The sequence below is a fragment of the Pongo pygmaeus genome, chromosome 22 (genome assembly GCF_028885625.2).
Source record: "Pongo pygmaeus isolate AG05252 chromosome 22, NHGRI_mPonPyg2-v2.0_pri, whole genome shotgun sequence".
Taxonomy (NCBI): domain Eukaryota; kingdom Metazoa; phylum Chordata; class Mammalia; order Primates; family Hominidae; genus Pongo; species Pongo pygmaeus.
Window position 1 is genome coordinate 49,383,072 of NC_072395.2, and position 24,599 is coordinate 49,407,670.

At 52.3% G+C, this 24,599-nt stretch overlaps 1 protein-coding gene across 1 annotated transcript in view; it reads right to left on the minus strand.

The window, feature by feature from the left end:
• CLDN14 (claudin 14) overlaps positions 1 to 24,599 on the minus strand; it is an 87,386-nt gene that overhangs the window by 46,721 nt on the left and 16,066 nt on the right. The window contains exon 2 of the mRNA XM_054468405.2: positions 2,244 to 2,379. The gene's annotated coding sequence lies outside the window, so the exon portion shown is untranslated. The remainder of the gene's footprint in view (positions 1 to 2,243; positions 2,380 to 24,599) is intronic.

Below are 24,599 nucleotides of genomic sequence, written 5' to 3' on the forward strand. Positions count from 1 at the left end.
CATTACACTATATTACAAATGCTCTTGGCCGAAGAGTATTTTCAGTGCTGTCCTGAGTTGTGTTCTGCAAAATGCACTGTTTACTCCACTGTGATCTTCCTTTCTGCCACTCATTTCATGTTCTAGGGAACAGTTTTGACTCGCAGTTATGGGTAAAAGGTGTTTGAGTGATTGTTCTAGACTCGCCCTAAAGAGACCAACGAAGAATATTATGCCAAGTGTCAAAAAGCTACTTTCCAGGCAGCTCAAGTTGCCTTCATGGAAATGATGAAGGAAGCAGAGGGTGAAGTTTAAGGACAGGTGGAAATCCTTCACAATCCTATCGGGCATCATTAACAGCACTGTAAAGCTGGGAGAGACGACCAAGGGGATTTGAAAAGAGCATTAGGGTAGGAAGCCGGAATGAAGCTTATAAAGACCCATAGAGCACGCAGTCCTTCTATGTCATGGCCTATCTGACAGATGCACTGGGGGGCCCCGGATAGCCAGGAGTAGTGGGCAGAGGGCAAGCAAGCACAGAGCCACCCTCTACAAGGACACCGGAGCACTGAGGCCATTGCACTTGGGAAGAAAACACCAAGGTTTCTGTTAGCCAGGGTGGGCCAGCTGAATGTCTGCAACATCACTGAAAACAGTCGCAAGTTGGAGAGACAATGGTCTTTTTTAGCACTCCCCTTGGGGGAAGCAGTTTGGGAGATGGAAGGTTCTGGAGTAAGGGGTTATACCTCGAGGGGCTGGCTTCAGGACATTGTCCTGTGGGTCGGTAGGCATCCTTAATTGTGGGGCTTTTGTTTTGCTGAGAGGAGGCTGCAAGTTTGAGGCAAAAAATGAATTCTCTGGAGGTAAAGAAGCCGCTGAGGCTGCTTCCCCCGGCCCTTTCTTCTTGCTGGGCCTTTATTTATTTAGAGTACTCAGCCTTTCCTCTAGGTAAATATTGAACGAATATATAAAAACCACTAGTTTAAACAGTGTCAAATTATTATCCTGTCTCCACCTGGCCCGGGGCACGACTGTGGCGTGTATTGTGTTAGGTTCTGACTCTCTTTGGTTGAGCAGGAGGCTGCCCTGGCGCTACAGGTGGAGATGGCCACCCACCTGCCGTGAAGGCACTTCCGGTGTCCGCCATCTTGGGAGCAGCTCAGACCGGAAACCACACGCTGGAGAACGCAACTGGGAATGGAAAGCCGGAGTGGCTGTTTGTGTTGCTTTGGGCTAAATTAGGAGAAGGGTAGATGTTTGGAGGTGGTGTTGGCTGCAGGGAAGAAGGAGTTAGAATGAGATGAAAATTTTTGGCCCAGAGAAGGGGAGCGGTGGTTGTTGGCTGAGGCATTTATTGAAGGACTCCCACGGAGAAGATACATATGGTTGGGGGCAGAGTCCCTGTTGAGAAGGAGTGCTACCGGTTCCACACAGAAATTCTTTCTCCCTGACAACCGCAGATGTCTTAGTAGCATTGCTTTTATTTATTTATTTATTTATTATTTTTTTTATTTTTGAGACTGGGTCTCACTCTGTCACCAGGCTGGAGTGCAGTGGCGCAATCTCTGCTCACTGCAACCTCCGCCTCCCGGCTTCAAGTGATTCTTCTGCATCGGCCTCCCGAGTAGCTGGGACTGTAGGCATACGTGACCACACCCAGCTAATTTTTGTATTTTTAGTAGAGACGGGGTTTCACCGTATTGACCAGGCTAGTCTCGAACTCCTGACCTCGTAATCCACCCACCTGGGCCTCCCAAAGTGCTGGGATTGCAGACGTGAGCCACCTGCGCCCGGCCCAGCAGCATTGCTTTTAGACTGACACCTTAGAAACCAAAAGTCTGTTTACTGGCCACCTACACAACCTGTCAATCCCTAAACAGCCTGAAGGTTTAGGGCCCTACCATAGACACGCTGTAACCCATTGAAAGGTCCAGCCTTTGCTACAGCAAATGGTGTAAACTCCCACTGCCCAGTTATGTCCAGGGCTCAGTTGGGTTTTTGGCCTCCTTATCCTCAAATGGGGCAGGCATAGCTCTGGGCCAGTCAAGCGCTGAGCTGATCCAAGACATTCTTCCACCCGCCAGACTGGAAATACCAGAAAAGCAGTGGCAGCTGCCCTCAGAGGCAGTGTCAGTATTTTCTTTCCTTTTGGCCAGTTCCGTTTTGACTAGAAACTGGAATCATAATTATAATGCTACATGTTTACAGATTTTAACTAATTGATCCCTTGGAGTCCTCTTTTGGGGGAAAAGCATTCTACCCACCTCATACATCAGGAAAACGAGGCCATATGGTTTGGCTGGGCTGGGTGGTCTCTGGTGTCAGTAGGAGAGTGGAGACTGCGGCTTCAACAGTTCTTGACTTCTTGGCCTGTGTCCAGATCTCTGGGCCTTGCAGCCCCTAGAAAGGTGACACATGAGAAACTGAAGTGGACCAGACCATAAACTCTCAGGAGCAGTTACCTCTAGAGAGGAGGGCAGGCCTCGTGACCCTGCCTGTGCCTGTTTCTCTTGGAGGGACAGGTTGGAGAGGAGGAAAACCCCTTACTACAGGAGTGTTTCACCCACCTTTAATTACCAGTTAAAACAAAACATTCTGTAATGAAAATTCCCCTTGAAAGAAACTCCAAGTTGCTGTGAAGGTTTCATCTTTCCCTTTTGAATCCCAAGGTCTGCAGCCATATAATCCAGTGTTGGTCTGGAAAAATATTTGGCTACAGAAAAACCCACATGGGGTGTTGGGGATGCCAGTAAAGGGCAGGAGGTTGGATCTTGTACAGTAGCCGTTAGCAAAATCCTTCAGGTCAAGCCCTGGCCTACTTATTAAGAACCCTCTTAACCCTTTTAATAAGAGGTAGATGTGTTTTCTTCTGATTCTATCTTCTCTATTGCCAGCAATGTTTGTCCTGAACAAATTAATGTGAGTTGGTGGTGGATGTAGAAGAGGGGAGAAGGGAAACCTAGTTCTCCAATGATCATGGCTATTTCAAGATAAGGGAAGTGGCAGAAACACAGAGGGAGGCAGGCCGGGGAGCCTCCAACCCCAACAGGTGAAGACACACGTAGAGGCATGCGAGTCAGCAAACAAATTCAGGCTGGGTTCCCAGAGGGAAATGTTTGTGTTTTTTTCTAAGTGAGCAGGTGTAGTTAAGCACACCCTTTTCACGGTGTGTTGAAGCAGATTACCAGCCCTGTTTGGAAGCACAACGTTGCCATCTCCATGGGTTGTCCTTCTGAACCCATAATAGCTGTTTACTTAGACCAGATCCCATATTGCCTTGTGTCATTGTCCAATTTTCCTATGTGGATTTTACCAATTCAATTGTAGATGTCTTAGTAACAGGGACCAGAATTTTTCCATAATCAATAGTAGTTTAAATGATTGAACAAAAAGTTTCCTCTTGTGTGCAATCAGCTGAGGAACATAAACTAATTTCAGTCTCATTCCTAGTGCCTGATTTTTCTTCCATCATTCTAGGTTTCCTGTCTGGCCCATACTTCGAGAGTCCTCCCTGCTACAGGGAGCACATCTGTGAGCCATGTGTTTCCTTTCTTTCCTCCTGTACAATGGTAATTTTTTTCTTAGCTACTACAGGAAGCCCAGCAGATTCAGATGTACAAGAAGCCACACCAAGACCTAAGATGATATTCACTGATGTTATCAGCAGGTTGATGCCAACATCTGCCTGGAGAGTGGTTACCCTGAGAAGTTTACCCCAGTTCTAAGTTTGATTGGTCTGTTTTGAGGTGATAGCCTCATATTGAAGTAATTTCTCCCTACCAAAGGGTCTAGAATAGGTTTATTTGTAATCTATTTTATGTAGCTGTGACTGCCTCAAGACACCTCAAAGGGTTATTAAGAGTGTGTGTCTAGGCATGTGGATAACTGTTCCAGCTCAACAGTCTGTGAACACCATTAGTAGCCCTTGAAATGGATCTCCAGGAAGTGCTGACTGTTAATGACTCTGCCCTGATGCTCCTATGTGAGCAGAACAAAGAGATAATGTCTAACTTTGCAGGTAACTGAGTGCTCTAAATTGATGACTAGCTCAGGGAGAGGGAGGTGCTGTGCCATCCTAAGCCTAGAAGACATCGCCAAAGGAACAGTGGGAAATTAACAACTCTCCCATGCTAGGAGGTTGACTTGCCAAACTGACAGAAGAGTGACAAACTGATAGACTGTGGTGCTGTGTCCCTTCTACGAGCTGAGGGAGGGCTTCACCTGAGGCAGTCAGAAGTGCTAAGAGAAGATTTATGTGGTAAGGGAGAGGGAATCTTTCCAACAATAACTATTAATTGACTTTCATTTTGTAGAAGAATACTGTATTAAGTGTTTGGAGATAGAAAAAGTATGGCATGCTCTCAGGATGTTTATGATTTACTTGGGGAGATAAGGCACATGATTGAAAAGCTAGTTAAAATACAAGACAATAGAATATCCACTCTCCGGAATAATATTCAGCCATTACAATGGATGAATTGGATCCGTATGTACTCAGAGTTGAGCGGGAAAAGGTCAGTAGCAGAACAAGACACCATCTGTGTAAAAATTAAAGCACACAGATGTGTGTGGACATATATGTGTATGCGTGTGAACATATCTGTGTATGCCTGTGAACATATGTATGTATGCACACGGCTGAAGGGGGACTGGAGGAGAACACGTGGAAAAAGAGCCAGAGGTTCCTCCTGGGGAGGGAAGTGAAATTGGGGAGGATGGAGAAGGGCACCTTTCATATTTTTACCGCACATACTTTTGTATTGAATACATTATTTAGAACAAGAAAGTCTTTCTATATTTCTTATGTAAAAAAGGAAAAGAATGAAAAACATAACAACAAAGCAAGTACATGATTGATGCCAAGGGGTGACCCTAAAGGTAAAAGTGGTGGCGTAGTTTGCCCATCACCTCACAAACTCTGCTGCCGCTCCTCTTCCTCCTTGTTTACAGAATCCCATTTTTGCTCAGGAATCTACTTGCCTGTGTCTCAGGAGATATCTGGAAAAACACAAAATCATGGTGGTCCCATCCCATCCCTCTGCAGTGATTTGTGGCACTTGGTCATGTGATGCCATCAGGGCCAATGAGATTGGAGGGACTGTCCAGGGGGCTGCCGGGTAAAGCTTCTTTGCTCTTAAAAAGAGGAACAAAGAAGACAAAGGACCACTTTTTCCTTCAACAGGATAGCACCATTTCTGAATGTGATGACTGGCAATGCGGCAGCCATTTGAGCCTTAGGGAGCTATCCTGGGGACCAAGCCAAACTCTGAGGATGCTGGTAGAAAGATGGAAAAGCCTGAATCCTTGAAGGTATTGTTGAGCCACTGAATCAACCTACCCTGGAGCTGTCCTAGCTCAGGACTTCAGCTCAGTGACAGAACACATTTTTCTTTTTGTTAAAGCCAGCTGAGGTGGGGATATCTATTACCTTCCAACTCACATGCCAGTCACAGGGAGCCCTGTTTGTGAGGCTTCAAGCCCCTTGGGTGCATCTGAGGGGAAGTTTGAGTCCTCAGGGACATGCCCTCTGGGGACAAGAATGAGAAGGGGTCATAAGCCCTCTGTGGCTGGGGAGGCAGAGAAGTCATCCTGAGCTAGGGTCACTCTGCCCTGGCACCTCAGTGGGTGAGAGGAACTGCTAGGGTGAGGTAGGGAGATATATTTAATACAAGCAGCCCCTCAGTCTGGCCCCTGGGATATTTGATATGAGTTCTTTCTTTCTTTCTTTTTTAAAATTGAAACAGGGTCTAACTTTTTCGCTCAGGCTGGAGTGCAGTGGCACGACCTCTGCTCGCTGCAGCCTTGACCTCCCGGGCTCAAGCAATCGTCCCATCTCAGCCTCCCCAAGTACCTGGGACCACAGGTTCACACCACCATGCCTGGCTTATTTTTATTTATTTATTTTTATTTTTTTGTAGAGACAGGGTTTCTCATGTTGCCCAGGCTGGTCTCAAACTCCTGGGCTCAAGTGATCCTCCTGCCTCAGCCTCCCAAAGTGCTGTGATTACAGGTATGAGCCACTGCACCCAGTCTACAAGTTCTTAACAGGATCAGAAGGCGTAGCTGGGAGACAAAAGACCCATCACAGCTTCATGATATTTGGAGGGAAGTTTTCTTCCTTCAGAGCAGAAAGCATCACTGCTGTCATGGGGGAAGAATATTAGCAGCCTCATGGGAGCTGGAGTGAGGCTGGAGTTGGGACAGTGGCCAGCCTTACAGAGCCATGGGTAGGTTGCAAGGGCTGGGCAAGCAGAGCCCCATGGCCGTGCTGTGGTGGGGAAGAGGCAGGCAGGGGCAAAGCCCACTGCAGGTGTTTCCAGGGTGCGCTAGAAGCAATGATGGTTTCAATTGGTTTGTAGATGAGTCTGCCTGAATTAAACTCCACTCATCCCAAACTGGTATTAATTTAAAATATCTTAAACTGAGATAATCTCTTGCAGTATGTTGGAGCTGTGCCCCTGAAGAGAGAAGGGGAAATAAAGTCTTATTGTGAGTGTGAGTGTGTGTGTGTGTGTGTGTGTGTGTGTGTAGAGAGACGGAGGGAAGAGGAGGGCGTGGCAAGAGAGGAGAGGAGAAGGCGGAGAAGGGGAGGAATGAGTCCTCATTTAACCTGGTCCTGAGGAGGGGGTGGCTGGTTTCTGCACTGAGATATAGCTGTTTCCTTCTCTTGCCTTGCCTCCAGCTTGAAATCAACCACTTCCCTCATTTTCTTGGAATGAAGTTAAGGAAGGCTTGCTTACTCTTACAGTGCAAACCCGGCACCGGGTCTTCCCACTGTGATCTGCTGAACCCTAAGTTCACTCAGAGCGAATTGAAAGTGTTTCAAGGGCAATAAATGCTCAACTCAAATCTCATTTAAAAATTTTCCCACTTCATACCTGTTAGGATAGCCTGTATCAAAAACCAAAACCCTTGAAAACAACAAGTGTTGGTGACTGTGTGGAGAAATTGAAACGCTTTTGCACTATTGGGGATGTAAAATGGTGCACCGACTATGGAAACAGTAGGAAGGTTCTTCCAAAAATTTAGCACAGAACTACTACGTGGCCCAGCAATTCCGCTGCTGGATACATGCCCAAAAGACTGAACGCAGAGACTCAAACAGTCTTTGTACCCCAGTGCTCATAGCAGCATTATTCACAGTAGCCAAAAGGTTGAAACAACTCAATGTCCATCGATGGGTGAATGGATAAATCAAATATGATGTATCCATATCATGGGACGTGATTCAGCCTTAAAAAAGTAATGAAGTGGCCGGGCCTGGTGGCTCACACCTGTAATCCCAGCACTTTGGGAGGCTGAGGCGGGTGGATCACCTGAGGTCAGGAGTTCGAGACCATCCTGGCCAACCTGGTGAAACCCTGTCTCTACTAAAAATACAAAAATTGGCTGGGCATGGTGGCGGGCGCATGTAATCCCAGCTACTTAGGAGTCTGAGGCAGGAGAATCACTTAAATCTGGGAGGTGGAGGTTGTAGTGAGCCAAGATCACACCATTGCAGTCCAGCCTGGGCGACAGAGCGAGACTCCATCTCAAAAAAAAAAAAAAAAAAATTTCTATTTACAAAACTGTAATAAGAACAGGACACTCGGATACTAAAAATACACACAGCGCCCACCTGTGTGCTAAGCTGGGTTTCCCTTTTACTGTCTCTTTTTTTTTTTTTTTTTTTTTTGAGACAGAGTCTCGCTCTGTCACCCAGGCTGGAGTGCATTGGCGCGATCTCGGCTCACTGCAACCTCCGCCTCCCAGGTTCAAGTGATTCTCCTGTCTCAGCCTTCTGAGTAGCTGGGATTACAGGTGTGCACCACCATGCCAGGCTAATTTTTGTATTTTTTAGTAGAGACGGGGTTACACTATGTTGGCCAGGCTGGTCTCGAACTCCTGACCTCAGGTGATCTACCTGCCTCGGCCTCCCAAAGTGCTGGGATTACAGGCGTAAGCCACCGGACCCGGCCGTTTTCCCTTCTCTTTGTGCTCACCTGGGAATCAAAGTTCTCCCAGCATTTCCACCAGGGAGTTTGCAATTATTGCAACTATACCAGTGGCTAGGAAGTTTGTACCTCTTGTATGGATCTATTAAAAATTCAGACTTGATTTTCTCCACTTACATAAAGTTGCGGGAATACAGCTATAACACGCCCTTATCACAGCCAAAAGAGCCAGTTGTGGATAAACAGCTTGAGACATGCTGATATTATGTTTGTCATTTATTGTAAAGCTTTGATGCTTCTTGCCTGACTTTTATAGTTATGAATAAGAATACAAGCGACCGTTAGATATTGTCCATGGTTCTGCTTCAAAACAGAACCTTCCCTCTCGTTCTCCTCTCTCAAGCATCTGGATCAGTTTAAGCAAAGAGCATCTTGACACAGCCATCTGGAACTTCCTCTCAATTTCTGTATTCATCAAAAGGTATAAGTATTATAAATCTGAACTTGTGAAATAAAATTTTACCAACAAAGTACTACATTTGTTTCAGACATTGAGGTTTCCATCAGATTTGAATTCCAAAAAGTTTCTGCTAAAAACAAAAAGTTCGAAAAGCACTGTATTTGCTCAGTTCCCAATTTGGTTCAGTTAAATGAATGCTCATTGAAGATTTTGTTCAGTTCTTAGCTGGACACACAGTACATTGGTGAGAGATAAGACAGGAAAGTTAAATTCTGATTGTCCTTGAGCTAAGAATGGTTTTACATTCTATTTTACTTTATTTTGTTTTAGTTTTTTTGAGACAGAGTCTCACTCTGTCACCCAGGCTGGCGTGCAGTGGTGGAATCTCAGCTCACCGCAACCTCCACTTTCTGGGTTCAAGCGATTCTCCTGCCTCACCTCTGAAGTAGCTGGAATTACAGGCGTGCCCCACCACGCTTGGCTAATTTTAGTATTTTTAGTAGAGACAGGGTTTGTTCAAGTTGGCCAGGCTGGTCTCGAACTCCTGACCTCAAGTGATCCACCCACCTCGGCCTCCCAAAGTTCTGGGATTACAGGCATGAGCCACCACGCCTGGCCTGGTCTTTACACTTTAAATGGTTAAAAAAAATTAAAAGAAGAATATCTGATGATGTGAAAATTATATGAAATTCAAATTTCAGTGTCCATTAAATAAAGTTTTGTTGGAACACAGCCAGATTCATTTGTTTGTTTTCATCCCACCACTATAGTGCTGAGTAGTTCTAACAAAGGCCATAGAGTCCCAAAGCCTAAAAGACTTACTATCTGGCCCTTTACCGTAAAAGTTTGCCAACCCTTGCATTAGACAACAACCATATCCATGTGAAGTCTGAACATCAAAACCTGCGAAGTTCACCTCCTTGATGCTGCCAATCTTTTGGCAACATTACTGCAGAGTTAGACAGCCTACATCAGTGGTTCTCCGGCCTGGGCAAATCCAGCTCCTAAGAGGGTGTAGAGAAACATGTGGGCACAGCTTTTGTTGCAATGACAAGACTCGCCATGCATATTTAGTAGGCAGGGACTAAAAATGTTAAATTTCAGGCAATGTTGGGTACAGTCCTGTGCAACAGAGCTCAAGGTGTACCCTGAGGATACAGGGATCCAGAGAATTGCTGTGATTAATTTTACAGGGCAACTTGGCTAGGCCATGGTGCTCAGATATTTGGTAAGCTGTTATTTTGGATGTTTTCATGAGGGTTTTTGGGAGGAGATCAACATTTAAATCAGCCAAGTTGAAGTAAAGCAGATGGCTCTCCCTAACGTGGGTGGGGCTCACCCAATGAGTTGAAGGCAGGAATAGAACAACTTCTGACCTCTTTGAGCAAGAAAGAATTCTGCCTGCAGATGGCCTTTGGGCGTCAATTGCAACTCTTCCCTGAGCCTCTAGACTGTTGCCTACCCCATCAGATTTGGGACTCACTATGGCTCCACAATTATATGTCAATTCCGTAAAATAAATCTCTCTCCACTTACACACACACACACACACGCACACACACGCGCACACGCACGCACACGCGCGCACACGTGCGCGCACACATGCGCACACACACACGCGCACACACACACGCACACACACATGCACGCGCACACACGCGCACGCCCTGTTGGTTTTGTTACTGGGGAGAACTCTGACTAATATAATTACCCCAAAGTTTCAGTTTCTGGTCTGAAAGTGATCTTCAGTCCACTTATTCCTGTGCTTTGCAAATTCTACCTCTTTTTCAAATTTCAAAATTCAGAACATTTCAAAAATAAGTTGACATTGCAAATTTCATCTCATCAAATGCTAAAAAAAGTTCATACTTCTGGCCAGGCATGGTAGCTCATGCCTGTAATCCCAGCACTTTGGGAGGCCAAGGCGGGTGGATCACCTGAGGTCAGGAGTTCAAGACCAGCCTGTCCAACATGGTGAAACCCCGTCTCTACAAAAATACAAAAATTAGCCAGGCATGATGGCAGGTGCCTGTAATCCCAGCTACTTGGAAGGCTGAGGTGGGGAGTCCCTTGAATCCAGGAGGCGGTGGTTGTAGTGAGCCAAGATCATGCCACTGAACTCCAGCCTGGGTGACAGAGCAAGACTCTGTCTCAAAACAAACAAACAAACAACAACAGCAACAACAAAAATTTACACTTCTGCTTATAGGACTCTAATTCAATAAATGTGGTGTTAAATTGAACAAATGTGTATTGAACTCCAGTGACCCATTTGGAAAATGCTGTTGGGGAGTGGTATAAAGACAAGATATAGTCTCTGTCCCAATTTACCCAGAACAGAGAAAGGGCGACTATCAGGCACACAATTAATGGGAATACCAGGGCATTTCTGAGAGGCCCTATTACAGAGGTACAAATCAGGACCTGTGGGAGTCCTTCTCACAGGAGAAGGTCAAAACTCCAACTAATGCAACTTCCCTGCTAGTAAAACCTATTTTTCTTTTTCCTTCGGAACTATTTATCTCCCAGTTATTTTCAGTGAAAAGCCGTCAGCTTCTCTGGTTTCTCACCCATGTCCAGAGACAGACAAGCCGTGGGTTCAGATGCTGGTTTTTCACATCCACCACTTCACACCACGAGGACCTCACCCACTGCAGCTGCAGAACAGGAAGGGGTCATCTACGTTGGTTACACACCCCATTTTTAGCTGGATGTAGCTAATTATTTTCTGTTTAAGACTCTTTCTTGTCTTTTTAATCATACGAAGTAACTGCATTATTACGCTCTCATTGAAAGGATGTGAACCATATGGTAGTGCAGAAAATAAAATGTGAAAATCTGTTCTATATGTTCTCATTTCCTCATCTCATTTGTTACTGCAACAAAAACCAATTGTCCTCACTTTGGGAGGCTGAAGTGGGTGGATCACTTGAGGTTAGGAGACCAGACTGGCCAACATGGTGAAACCCTGTCTCTACTAAAAATACAAAAAATTAGCCAGACGTGGTAGCTCTTGCCTGTAATCTCAGCACTTGGGAGGCCTAGGCGGGTGGATCACCTGAGGTCAGGAGTTTGAGAACAGCCTGGCCAACAGACGAAACCTCATCACTACTAAAAATACAAAAATTAGCCCGGCGTGGTGGCACATGCCTGTAGTCCCAGCTACTTGGGAGGCTGAGGCAGGAGAATCTTTTGAACCCAGCAGGTAGAGGTTGCAGTGAGCTGAGATCACGCCACTGCACTCCGGCCTGGGCAACAGAGTGAGACCCTGTCTAAAAAAAAACAAAAAACAAAAAACAAAACCGAAAAACAAAAATACCCACAACCTATTGTCCAGTCAAGTCTTTCTTGCTGCCAGAGCAGGGGACATGCCACTGATGAGAGCATCTTCTCTGTTCCTTCCAAGCACTCAGCCCAGCACTCAGATCAGTGCTCACCCAGTGCAGAGTCACGGTGCCAGGGCATGGAGTACAGATGCCAGAGCCACAGCCATCAGAGACAGCATTTTTGTTTTCTAGGGCCCTGTAACAAATGACCACGAGCTATGTGGTTTGTAGCAATAGTAATGTATTCTCTCACAGCTCTGGAGTCTGGAAGTCCCAAATCAAGATGTTGGCAGGGCTGTGCTCCCTCTGAGGCCCCCAGGGAGGATCCTTCCTTGCCCCTCCCTGGCTGCTAAAGTTTTCTGGTCCTCCTCGGCCTGTCGCTGCATCTTTCTAATCTCTGCCTCTGCCTTCACGTGGCCGTCTTCCTTCTGTGGGTCTATGTGTCCAAATTTCCCTCTTCTCATAAGGACACTGACCAGTGGATTGGGGCCTCCACTCCGCCAGTGTGACCTCATCTTAACTTGATTACATCTGCAAAGACCTTTTTCTCAAGGAAGGTGATATGGTTTGCCTGTGTCCCCACCCAAATCTCATCTTGAATTGTAGCTCCCATAATTCCCATGTGTTGTGGGAGGGACTCAGTGGGAGATAATTGAATCATGGGGGTGGTTTCCCTCATACTGTTCTCGTGGTAGTAAATAAGTCTCGCTCTCCCTCTCCCTCTCCCTCTCCCTCTCCCTCTCCCTCTCCCTCTCCCTCTCCCTCTCCCTCTCCCCTCTTTTTTCAGTCTCCCTCTCCTTCTTTTTTCGGTCTCCCTCTGTTGCCGAAGCTGGACTGTACTGCCGGGATCTCGGCTTGCTGCAACCTCCCTGCCTCGGGCTCCTGTGACTCTCCTGCCTTGGCCTGCCGAGTGCCTGGGATTGCAGGCGCGCGCCGCCACGCCTGAATGGTTTTTGTATTTTTGGTGGAGACGGGGTTTCGCCGTGTTGACCGGGCTGGTCTCCAGCTCCTGGCCTCGAGTGATCTGCCTGCCTCGGCCTCCCGAGGTGCTGGGATTGCAGACGGAGTCTCGCTAACTCAATGCTCAATGGTGCTCAGGCTGGAGTGCAGTGGTGTGATCTCGGCTCTCTGCAACCTCCACCTACCAGCCTCCTGCCTTGGCCTCTTAAAGTGCTAAGATTACAGCCTCTGCCCCACCGCCACCCCGTCTAGGAAGTGAGGAGCGTCTCTGCCTGGCCGCCCATCGTCTGGGATGTGAGGAGCCCCTCTGCCCGGCCGCCCTATCTGGGAAGTGAGGAGCGCCTCTGCCCGGCCGCCCATCATCTGGGATGTGAGGAGCGCCTCTGCCCGGCTGCCACCCCGTCTGGGAGGAAGTGAGGAGCGCCTCTGCCCGGCTGCCCCGTCTGGGAGATGAGGAGCACCTCTGCCCGGCCGCCCCGTCTGGGAGGAAGTGAGGAGCGCCTCTGCCCTGTTGCCCTATCTGGGAAGTGAGGAGCGCCTCTGCCTGGCCGCCACCCCGTCTGGGAGGTGAGGAGCGCCTCTGCCCGGCTGCCACCCCATATGGGAAGTGAGGAGCGCCTCTGCCCAGCCGCCCCTTCTGGGAGGTGAGGAGCGCCTCTGCCCAGCCGCCCCGTCTGGGAGGTGAGGAGCGCCTCTGCCCAGCCGCCCCGTCTGGGAGGTGAGGAGCGCCTCTGCCCAGCCGCCCCGTCTGGGAGGTGAGGAGCGCCTCTGCCCAGCCGCCCCTTCTGGGAGGTGAGGAGCGCCTCTGCCCAGCCGCCCCGTCTGGGAGGTGAGGAGTGCCTCTGCCCGGCCGCCCCGTCTGGGAGGTGAGGAGCGCCTCTGCCTGGCCGCCACCCCGTCTGGGAGGAAGTGAGGAGCACCTCTGCCCAGCTGCCCCATCTGGGAAGTGAGGAGCGCCTCTGCCCGGCTGCCACCCCCTATGGGAAGTGAGGAGCGCCTCTGCCCGGCCGCCCACTCTGGGAAGTGAGGAGCGCCTCTGCCCGGCCGCCCACTCTGGGAAGTGAGGAGCGCCTCTGCCCGGCCGCCCACTCTGGGAGGTGAGGAGTGCCTCTGCCCGGCCGCCCCATCTGGGAGGTGAGGAGCGCCTCTGCCTGGCCGCCACCCCGTCTGGGAGGAAGTGAGGAGCGCCTCTGCCTGGCCGCCACCCCGTCTGGGAGGAAGTGAGGAGCACCTCTGCCCAGCTGCCCCATCTGGGAAGTGAGGAGCGCCTCTGCCCGGCTGCCACCCCCTATGGGAAGTGAGGAGCGCCTCTGCCCGGCCGCCCACTCTGGGAAGTGAGGAGCGCCTCTGCCCGGCCGCCCACTCTGGGAAGTGAGGAGCGCCTCTGCCCGGCCGCCCACTCTGGGAGGTGAGGAGCGCCTCTGCCCGGCCGCCCCGTCTGGGAGGTGAGGAGCGCCTCTGCCTGGCCGCCACCCCGTCTGGGAGGAAGTGAGGAGCGCCTCTGCCTGGCCGCCACCCCGTCTGGGAGGAAGTGAGGAGCACCTCTGCCCAGCTGCCCCATCTGGGAAGTGAGGAGCGCCTCTGCCCGGCTGCCACCCGCTATGGGAAGTGAGGAGCGCCTCTGCCCGGCCGCCCACTCTGGGAAGTGAGGAGCGCCTCTGCCCGGCCGCCCACTCTGGGAAGTGAGGAGCGCCTCTGCCCGGCCGCCCACTCTGGGAGGTGAGGAGTGCCTCTGCCCGGCCGCCCCATCTGGGAGGTGAGGAGCGCCTCTGCCTGGCCGCCACCCCGTCTGGGAGGAAGTGAGGAGCGCCTCTGCCTGGCCGCCACCCCGTCTGGGAGGAAGTGAGGAGCACCTCTGCCCAGCTGCCCCATCTGGGAAGTGAGGAGCGCCTCTGCCCGGCTGCCACCCCCTATGGGAAGTGAGGAGCGCCTCTGCCCGGCCGCCCACTCTGGGAAGTGAGGAGCACCTCTGCCCGGCCGCTCACTCTGGGAAGTGAGGAGCGCCTCTGCCCGGCCGCCCACTCTGGGAGGTGAGGAGCGCCTCTGCCCGGCCGCCCCGTCTGGGAGGTGAGGAGCGCCTCTGCCTGGCCGCCACCCCGTCTGGGAGGAAGTGAGGAGCGCCTCTGCCTGGCCGCCACCCCGTCTGGGAGGTGAGGAGCGCCTCTGCCCGGCTGCCACCCCATATGGGAAGTGAGGAGCGCCTCTGCCCAGCCGCCCCTTCTGGGAGGTGAGGAGCGCCTCTGCCCAGCCGCCCCGTCTGGGAGGTGAGGAGCGCCTCTGCCCAGCCGCCCCGTCTGGGAGGTGAGGAGCGCCTCTGCCCAGCCGCCCCGTCTGGGAGGTGAGGAGCGCCTCTGCCCAGCCGCCCCTTCTGGGAGGTGAGGAGCGCCTCTGCCCAGCCGCCCCGTCTGGGAGGTGAGGAGTGCCTCTGCCCGGCCGCCCCGTCTGGGAGGTGAGGAGCGCCTCTGCCTGGCCGCCACCCCGTCTGGGAGGAAGTGAGGAGCACCTCTGCCCAGCTGCCCCATCTGGGAAGTGAGGAGCGCCTCTGCCCGGCTGCCACCCCCTATGGGAAGTGAGGAGCGCCTCTGCCCGGCCGCCCACTCTGGGAAGTGAGGAGCGCCTCTGCCCGGCCGCCCACTCTGGGAAGTGAGGAGCGCCTCTGCCCGGCCGCCCACTCTGGGAGGTGAGGAGTGCCTCTGCCCGGCCGCCCCATCTGGGAGGTGAGGAGCGCCTCTGCCTGGCCGCCACCCCGTCTGGGAGGAAGTGAGGAGCGCCTCTGCCTGGCCGCCACCCCGTCTGGGAGGAAGTGAGGAGCACCTCTGCCCAGCTGCCCCATCTGGGAAGTGAGGAGCGCCTCTGCCCGGCTGCCACCCCCTATGGGAAGGGAGGAGCGCCTCTGCCCGGCCGCCCACTCTGGGAAGTGAGGAGCGCCTCTGCCCGGCCGCCCACTCTGGGAAGTGAGGAGCGCCTCTGCCCGGCCGCCCACTCTGGGAGGTGAGGAGCGCCTCTGCCCGGCCGCCCCGTCTGGGAGGTGAGGAGCGCCTCTGCCTGGCCGCCACCCCGTCTGGGAGGAAGTGAGGAGCGCCTCTGCCTGGCCGCCACCCCGTCTGGGAGGAAGTGAGGAGCACCTCTGCCCAGCTGCCCCATCTGGGAAGTGAGGAGCGCCTCTGCCCGGCTGCCACCCGCTATGGGAAGTGAGGAGCGCCTCTGCCCGGCCGCCCACTCTGGGAAGTGAGGAGCGCCTCTGCCCGGCCGCCCACTCTGGGAAGTGAGGAGCGCCTCTGCCCGGCCGCCCACTCTGGGAGGTGAGGAGTGCCTCTGCCCGGCCGCCCCATCTGGGAGGTGAGGAGCGCCTCTGCCTGGCCGCCACCCCGTCTGGGAGGAAGTGAGGAGCACCTCTGCCCAGCTGCCCCATCTGGGAAGTGAGGAGCGCCTCTGCCCGGCTGCCACCCCCTATGGGAAGTGAGGAGCGCCTCTGCCCGGCCGCCCACTCTGGGAGGTGAGGAGCGCCTCTGCCCGGCCGCCCCGTCTGGGAGGTGAGGAGCGCCTCTGCCTGGCCGCCACCCCGTCTGGGAGGAAGTGAGGAGCGCCTCTGCCTGGCCGCCACCCCGTCTGGGAGGAAGTGAGGAGCACCTCTGCCCAGCTGCCCCATCTGGGAAGTGAGGAGCGCCTCTGCCCGGCTGCCACCCCCTATGGGAAGTGAGGAGCGCCTCTGCCCGGCCGCCCACTCTGGGAAGTGAGGAGCGCCTCTGCCCGGCCGCCCACTCTGGGAAGTGAGGAGCGCCTCTGCCCGGCCGCCCACTCTGGGAGGTGAGGAGTGCCTCTGCCCGGCCGCCCCGTCTGGGAGGTGAGGAGCGCCTCTGCCTGGCCGCCACCCCGTCTGGGAGGAAGTGAGGAGCACCTCTGCCCGGCCGCCCACTCTGGGAGATGAGGAGCGCCTCTGCCTGGCCACTCCGTCTGGGAGATGAGGAGCACCTCTGCCCGGCCGCCCCGTCTGGGAGGTGAGGAGTGCCTCTGCCCGGCTGCCACCCCGTCTGGGAGGAAGTGAGGAGCACCTCTGCCCGGCCGCCCCCTCTGGGAAGTGAGGAGCGCCTCTGCCTGGCCGCCACCCCGTCTGGGAGGAAGTGAGGAGCGCCTCTGCCTGGCTGCCCCATCTGGGAAGGGAGGAGCACCTCTGCCCGGCCGCCACACCGTCTGGGAAGTGAGGAGCGCCTCTGCCTGGCTGCCCCATCTGGGAAGGGAGGAGCACCTCTGCCCGGCCGCCACACCGTCTGGGAAGTGAGGAGCGCCTCTGCCTGGTCGCCCCGTCTAGGAGGTGAGGAGCGCCTCTGCCCGGCCGCCCAGTCTGGGAAGTGAGGAGCGCCTCTGCCCGGCCGCCCTGTCTGGGAGGTGAGGAGCGCCTCTGCCTGGCCGCCACCCCATCTGGGAGGAAGTGAGGAGCGTCTCTGCCCGGCCGCCCCGTCTGGGAAGTGAGGAGCGCCTCTGCCCGGCCGCCCCCTCTGGGAAGTGAGGAGCGCCTCTGCCCGGCCGCCCCCTCTGGGAAGTGAGGAGCGCCTCTGCTCGGCCGCCCCGTCGGGGAAGTGAGGAGCGCCTCTGCCCGGCCGCCCCGTCTGGGAGGTGAGGAGCGCCTCTGCCCGGCTGCCACCCGGTCTGGGAGGAACTGAGGAGCGCCTCTGCCCGGGCGGCCCCGTCTGGGAAGCGAGGAGCGCCTCTGCCCGGGCGGCCCCGTCGGGGAAGTGAGGAGCGCCTCTGCCCGGCCGCCCCGTCTGGGAGGAGAGGAGCGCCTCTGCCCGGGCGGCCCCGTCTGGGAAGCGAGGGGCGCCTCTGCCCAGCCGCCCTGTCTGGGAGGTGAGGAGTGCCTCTGCCCGGCTGCCCTGTCTGGGAGGTGTACCCAACAGCTCCGAAGAGACAGCGACCATCGGGAGCGGGCCATGAGGACGATGGCGGTTTTGTTGAAGAGAAGGGGAGGAAGTGTGGGGAAAGGAAGGAGAGATCAGATTGTTGCTGTGTCTGTGTAGAAAGGGGTGGGCATAGGAGACTCCATTTTGTTCTGACTAGGAGAAATTCTTCTGCCTTGGGATGCTGTTGATCTATGGCCTTTCCCCCAGCCCCCTGCTTTCTGAAACATGTGCTGTGTCAACTCAGGGTTGAATGGATTAAGGGTGGTGCAAGATGTGCTTTGTTAAACAGATGCTTGAAGGCAGCATGTTCTTTAAGAGTCATCACCACTCCCTAATCTCAAGTACTCAGGGGCACAAACACTGCAGAAGGCCACAGGGTCCTCTGCCTAGGAAAACCAGAGACCTTTGTTCATGTGTTTATCTCCTGACCTTCTCTCCGCTATTATCCTATGACCCTGCCATATCCCCCTCTCCGAGAAACACCCAAGAATGATCAATAAATACTTCAGAAATTAAAAAAAAAAAAAAATAATAAATAAATAAATAAATAAGTCTCAAAAGATCTGATGGTTTTATAAGGGGAAACCCCTTTCACTTGGTTCTCATTCTCTCTCTTGCCTGCCGCCATGGAAGATGTGCCTTTCACCTTCTGCTATGATTGTGAGGCCTCCCAGCCATGTGGAACTGTGAGTCCATTAAACCTCTTTTTCTTTATAAATTACCCAGTCTTGGGCATGTCTTTATCAGCAGCGTGAAAATGGACTAATACAGAAGCTCACATTTACACATAAGGGTTATGACTTGAATAGATCCTTTGAGGGGACACAATTCAAGGCACAACAGATGGAGACTCCATACTTCTAAACAATCCACCAGGAGCCACAATGGCCCCAAGCAAAAGATCATCTCCCTCGAAGGCCAGTCCGGCTCGACTACAGCACCTGGGCAGATAATGAAAACACTAACTCCCTTCAACATTCCCCATGGACTGGGCTCACTGATCTGCAGAATGACCCCCATGGGGACCTGGTCTAAGATAACGTGCTGCAGCCCAAGCAACTGCTTGCTTCAATTTGCAAGCTGTGCAGAGCAGACAGCCCAAAATGGCAGTGACTTCGGGAAAAGCCAGACTTTCTTGAAAAGCTGTCATTTCAGAAAGAAAGAAAAAAAAAATCACTTATTTTTTGGATAGGCGTTGAGTATCAAAGATTTAAAAATTTGGCTCTGACCACAATATATCTGGAAGTAGAGGTCATTCTGTAAAGATCAGCCTCTTCCTAAATCACCAGGCTGTCCAACCGGCTCCTGGCAGGGTCCGAGGGACCCATTGAAGTGGCCAGTGGACTGCCCCAAGGGAAGCATGAGGAAAGCATGTGGCCCCTTCTGGTAACTTGGAGAGGAGTGGCAATGGACAGAGAGTAAAGCTAGGGCATGAATGGGGACATTTTATAAAGACAGCTTCCCTCCTCTCCTGGGCTCACTGGTACACAGGAGAGGAGAGTTGGTGGCTTGCTGAATAGCCATTGAGTTAAGAAATATAGCTTCAGACATACCATGTTGTAACTGGAGCCATCCAAACCTGTACTTCTGAATGTTCCCATGGCAAAAACACATATTTTCACAACATTCCAGGAAAATCCTGAAATTGAGTCCTGTAGAGGGTTTGGGATTGTTTTGCCAAGGAAATAATATTCCACACATTGGAGGTCCATCTGTGTGGGCCGATGTCTGTCTTGGGAATGACAGAATGGGGCCCCAAGCTGGTGGTCACTGCTGGGAGTAGGGGCCGGGACACAGACTGGAGAAGGCAAATGGTACCACCTGATGCAGAGATAACATTGGCCTGGGGTCCCTGTGTCAGCTGATGGGGGCGGAGGTTGGCAATAGAAAGAGGACTCAGGAATGCATCTATCCTTCCTGTTCCCTGTCCCTTCACTCTCAAGGAAAATGGCAGCATTGTCATAATTCCCCAAATGAAAATCACATTGGAAAATATCTAGTGTTTTATACAAGAAGGCCAGAGGCTGATATCATGACCTTCGGTTTTAGAATTTTCTATCAGCGGCAACATGTCAGCTAAAAAATTCCCTATCAAGTTATTACATGAAGTTTTTTGTGCCTTAACTTTAAAAATAAAGGTCTGCAACTCCAAGCAAAAATCTTGGACTCCTCTTTATGAATCAAACTGATTCCCAAACTGAGATCATAGCCGGCTCCCTGGCCCCTGTGCTTATTATCAAACCCATCTTCTTTTCACGTCCAATATAATCAAGGCAGCCACACCCCACACGCAGCACTCCAGCCTTACTTTCCCCAAATCCAGGCCCCACTTCATGTGAAAATGCATATTATTACCCCCGTGGGCTCAGAGCCTGTTTTGAAATAAAGCAAATAAGAACCACAGGGGAGTGACTCAAGTCCAAATTGTGTGTCCTGACTTGGCGCAAATGTTCTTCCTTGTCCTTGCTTATTAACTTTGGGAGACACTGAGCATTCCCCAGGATGCGCTGGGGGTTTGCACACAATCCTGCCCAAAGCCGGGCAAAGCCTGAGTGCCCAGCAGCCAGGAATTCCCTCCCCTCTATCCCCTTTTGGGGCCTGTTCAGCCGCCCTGGATTTCATGAACCCCACACAACCCACTGCGTTTGGAGGACCCTGTGATATACGGCGCCTTCCAGAGAACAGGATGCAGATGCGCGGGGGAGGTAACCGGAGAACAGCGCAAGAAGATGCGGCTGTCCCTGGAGCCCAACACATAAATTACAAAGCACAATTTCGAATTCAAGGGCAAGTATTGCCATTCCTCTCTTTTCCAAACTTTGGCTTTTTGTGCTCAAGGTAAGTTTGAGAGGAGTGTAGATTTTACCCCAAGATGACTTCTTCCCATTCCATTTTAATTATCCACTGGGTCTCAGTGACTAAGTCATGGGCAGGGAGGACCCTTATCTTCAATGCCCTGCCATCGGCCAGCCAAGATCCAGTGTTCACTGTAGCCATGGTATTTTCTGGGAGCAGAGGAATTTGTTCAGGGGAAAGGGGAGAAGAGGTGGCCCACACGGAGGCAGGCAGACCTTCATGTCACTGTGGAGGCTGAACCCAAGACCAACCAGGCACTTGGCAGTGACCACCCCTCCCCACCTCCCCAGGGATACTCACTGTCCTGGCTGGACCCTTCCTGACCCTCCCAGTGTCAGGGAGCAAGCTTGATTGTCTGCACCCAGGAGTCCCAGACTTGAGGGCTACATTTCTTCCGATTGCCTTTGTGCAGAGCACACAGATGGCTTCAAATAACAGGCTGGTTTCATGCACCTGTGCTCTGGCTGTCCCAGGTTTTAGAAAGGACTGATCCATCTCCTCTTGAAACTGCCATCTGAATACACATAAATAGGGTGTATATGTGTGATGAAAGAAACACTCTTAAGCTACATGATTAGATGATCTGTGTTCCCCCAAACTTTTGCCAACAAGAGACTGCACTCTGGACTTAAACTTTCTTTTCAGTGAAAGCAATCTAGGAAGTTTCCCAGGTTAGGTAGAAAGTGGATTAGGCCAGGTGCAGTGGCTCATGCCTGTAATCCCAGCACTTTGGGAGGCCAAGGTGGGTGGACCATTTGAAACCAGGAGTTTGAGACCAACCTGGTCAACATGGCAAAACCCCATCCCTACTAAAAATACAAAAAATTAGCCGTGTGTGGTGGTACGCACCTGTAACCCCAGCTACTCAGGAGGCTGAGACAGAAGAATCGCTTGGACCCGGGAGGTGGAGGTTGCAGTGAGCTGAGACTGTGCCACTGCACTCCAGCCTGGGTGACAGAGTGAGACTCCATCTCAAAAAAAAAAAAAAAAAAAAAAAAGGAAGAAAGAAAGTGGATTCGGCACCATCCCTAATGACAGGTGGGAAGGGACTGCCCTTACTGCCCGCTCCGAGATGCTCCAGCCCTGCCGGCCCCTGAAGTGTGACCTGAGGGACACGAAGCAGCACTGTTACCACCCTGAATGCCAGTTCCAAACACTGAATGGGGGACACAGGTGACCTCAACAGCAGGACCTGACTGCTCTCTCCAAGTACAAGGAAATTTTTTTTAGATCCATCCCCATCAGCAGTGTGAGCTGCAGGGAAAATGCATCTGGCTAAGATTTTTTTTTTTTAAATTGAGATGGGGTCTCACTTGCTCTGTCGCCCAGGCTGGAGTGCAGTGGCATGATCACAACTCACTGCAGAGCCTTGACCTCCCCAACTCCAGCGAGCCTCCTGCTCAGCCTCCCAAGTAGCTGGGGTCACAGGTGTGTGCCACCATGCCTGGCTCATTTATTTTAATTTTTTAAAGAGACAGGGTCTCCCTATGTCACCCAGGCTGATCACAAACTCCAGGGCTCAAGAGATCCTCCTGTCTTGGCCTCCAAAAGTGCATGGATAACAGGCATGAGCCACTGTGCCTGGCCTGCCTCAGACTTTAACCTGCACGAGGGAATGGGGAACTCAGTTACGGCGAGAAATGAGATAGATACTGACCCTATGCCACTGACAGAAAATTCTAAAACCTAAAGTCATGATATCAAGTGAGGCAGATACCAACCTTGAGCTCCATGTGACCGTGCTGTGGGCGCAGAAATGAGGGGGATGGGGAGTGTGGCTGCCACGTGACAGGCAGGATTGTATACCTACAGCCTGCTGGACCTGGGCCCAGTAGAGCAAGTGCTGCCACCTGATATTCCAATGTCACATTCAGAGACAGCCACTGGCCACTTTCCAGCAGGGCTGGTGGGCACTTGTGAGGATGGGAAACTGGACCCATGTGGAGGTGTCCTGCCTGGTGAGCTCTGCCGGGCTGTGACTCACGGAGGGACTGGGGCCCTGCACCCAGGTGACATCAGAGCCCAGGGTGCCATCTTTTCTCAGCTCCTTCTAGCCCATGTTATGGATGCAAGGCATGGGTGCCAGGTACTTTCCCCTTCCACCCACCCTTGGCTGCTGGGCCACCTTGACTGCCCTTGGAGTTCTGGGCCCTCAAGAGCCTTCTCTATCACCTGCTTCCCATTGGCACTGCTCCGACACCCACCCCAGGTGCTCTGTGGAATGTGCCAGTCAGGGCTCCCTCACGGAGAGTGGACACCAAGGCCCACCTCAGCAAGCATGGCCAAACCACTCAACAAGCAGCCAGACACTGATGTCCTACCCAGCCCAGCCCTGTGACCTCGAGAGAAGGATAAGACGGACACCCTGACATCAAGAATGCATGGTCTCGTGTGCAGCCCAACACAAGCGCAGAGAATGAGGGGGTATCAGGCTGATGACACGCGCTAGGGGACTCTGGGGCAGGAGGGATCAGTGAGCTTCAAGGAGAAGGTGAACGCCATGCTGAGTCTTGAAGGATGAAGAGGAAGGAAGGTGAGTTTCAAGTCAAAGCTAAATAAAAAAAAAAAAAAGAAAAAAGAAATAAAGAATTGAAGCTGGCAGCGAGGAGAAAGAAGGTTCTGAGGCCAGGGTAATAGGGCACTGGTCAGAGAGGGGATGATGACAGGGGTTGGAGGATGGCAAGGAGCCCCTCAGCCACAACAGGGGACACCAAATATGATGACAGAAGAGCCGGCATGAGGTCAAAAGGAAGCCAGAGAGAGGAACTTTTGGAAACCTGGCAGAGGTGTGAATGGTGACTTGCAAGCTGGTGAACAGCAGGACGGAAAGGGCGGGTGATGGGTGTGGCAGCCGCATGTGTGGTGTGCTGGGCAGATGCCCTCATGGTGAAGCCAAGGCTCTGCCATTGACCACGAGGCACCACCAACCACACTCTGACTCCTCCAGTGATACAGCTGCCCTCTCAGCAGGAATGGTACCAAGGAGCCTTGGTATCATCAACTGTCTGCTGCCAACTGGTTACATGGAGTCTTTAAAACTGGAGCTGGGTTTTAAAGACTTGAAAGGCTGAGCGGGAGGATTGCTTGGAATGTATGGTCCCTGCCCACAAAAAGCCTGACCCCTGGACCAGAGGGAAGTGGCACGATGAGGGTATGAGAGTGTTTCTGTTGGCGGGTCCAGCCTCTGCGCTCTGACTTTCTCCACCTCAGAGATATCCCTTCACCCAGGTTCCTACAGAGCCCCATGCTCTTTCCTTATCTCAGAACCGTGGATTGGAATCCACAAGGAGTCTAGCTGAAGATCATTTAGTCCAGAGGCTGCAAAACTTTTCCTGGAAAGGGTCAGACAGTAAATATTTTCGGTGTTGCCGGCCACAGTGTCTCTGTTGCACCTGCTCAACTCTGCTGTTGTAGTCCCAAAGCAGCCATAGACAATACATAAGTGAAATGGGCATGGCTGTGTTCCAATAAAACTTTATTTGCAAAAACAGGCATCAGGGCAGGTTTGGCCCACCAGTCATAGATCTAGCGCTCGACACTCACATCCTACAGATGCTGAAGTGGAGCCTCAGGAAGATGGAACTGACTTGCTCAAGGGTGCATGGCTACCAGGACTGGACCAGAACTCGGAACGTCTGCTCCTCAATCTTCAAATCTCTTTTTAAATACTGTTCAACCAGCTGCTTCCTCCTGGCAAAGTGGGGTCCTGGAAAAGACCATGAATCTTATTGACTCAAGAGATTGGAAAGTCCAGTAGAACCTGCTGGGATGTTTGTGTTTTCAATGGAGTAGAGAAAGCAAAAACAGATGAAGGACTTCAGCAATTTTTAAAAATGGAGTGTTCATTCAAATAAACTTTAAATCCCACCAGGCAACCACGGGCACTTCACACTCCTGAGGTAGGCCCAGCAATACCTGAGACAAATCTCACCCTTATTTAATTATCATTAATCTTCCCTCCAGGCTTTTCCATACCTGCTAAATAGCTCAGTCCATCTCATTACTGAAGGCAGCTGCTAGGTGTGGTTGTGAGAAATCTCATTAACACAAATGTACTTCTGTATGGTGGGCCTGATAGGCCCACCTCCCGAGACGGGGATGTTGAATGGCAAAATCTCGGCTCTGAGGACCATCAAAGCACTGAGTTCCCCAAAGTTTTGGCCATGCTCAGTAGTAAGAGCCTTTT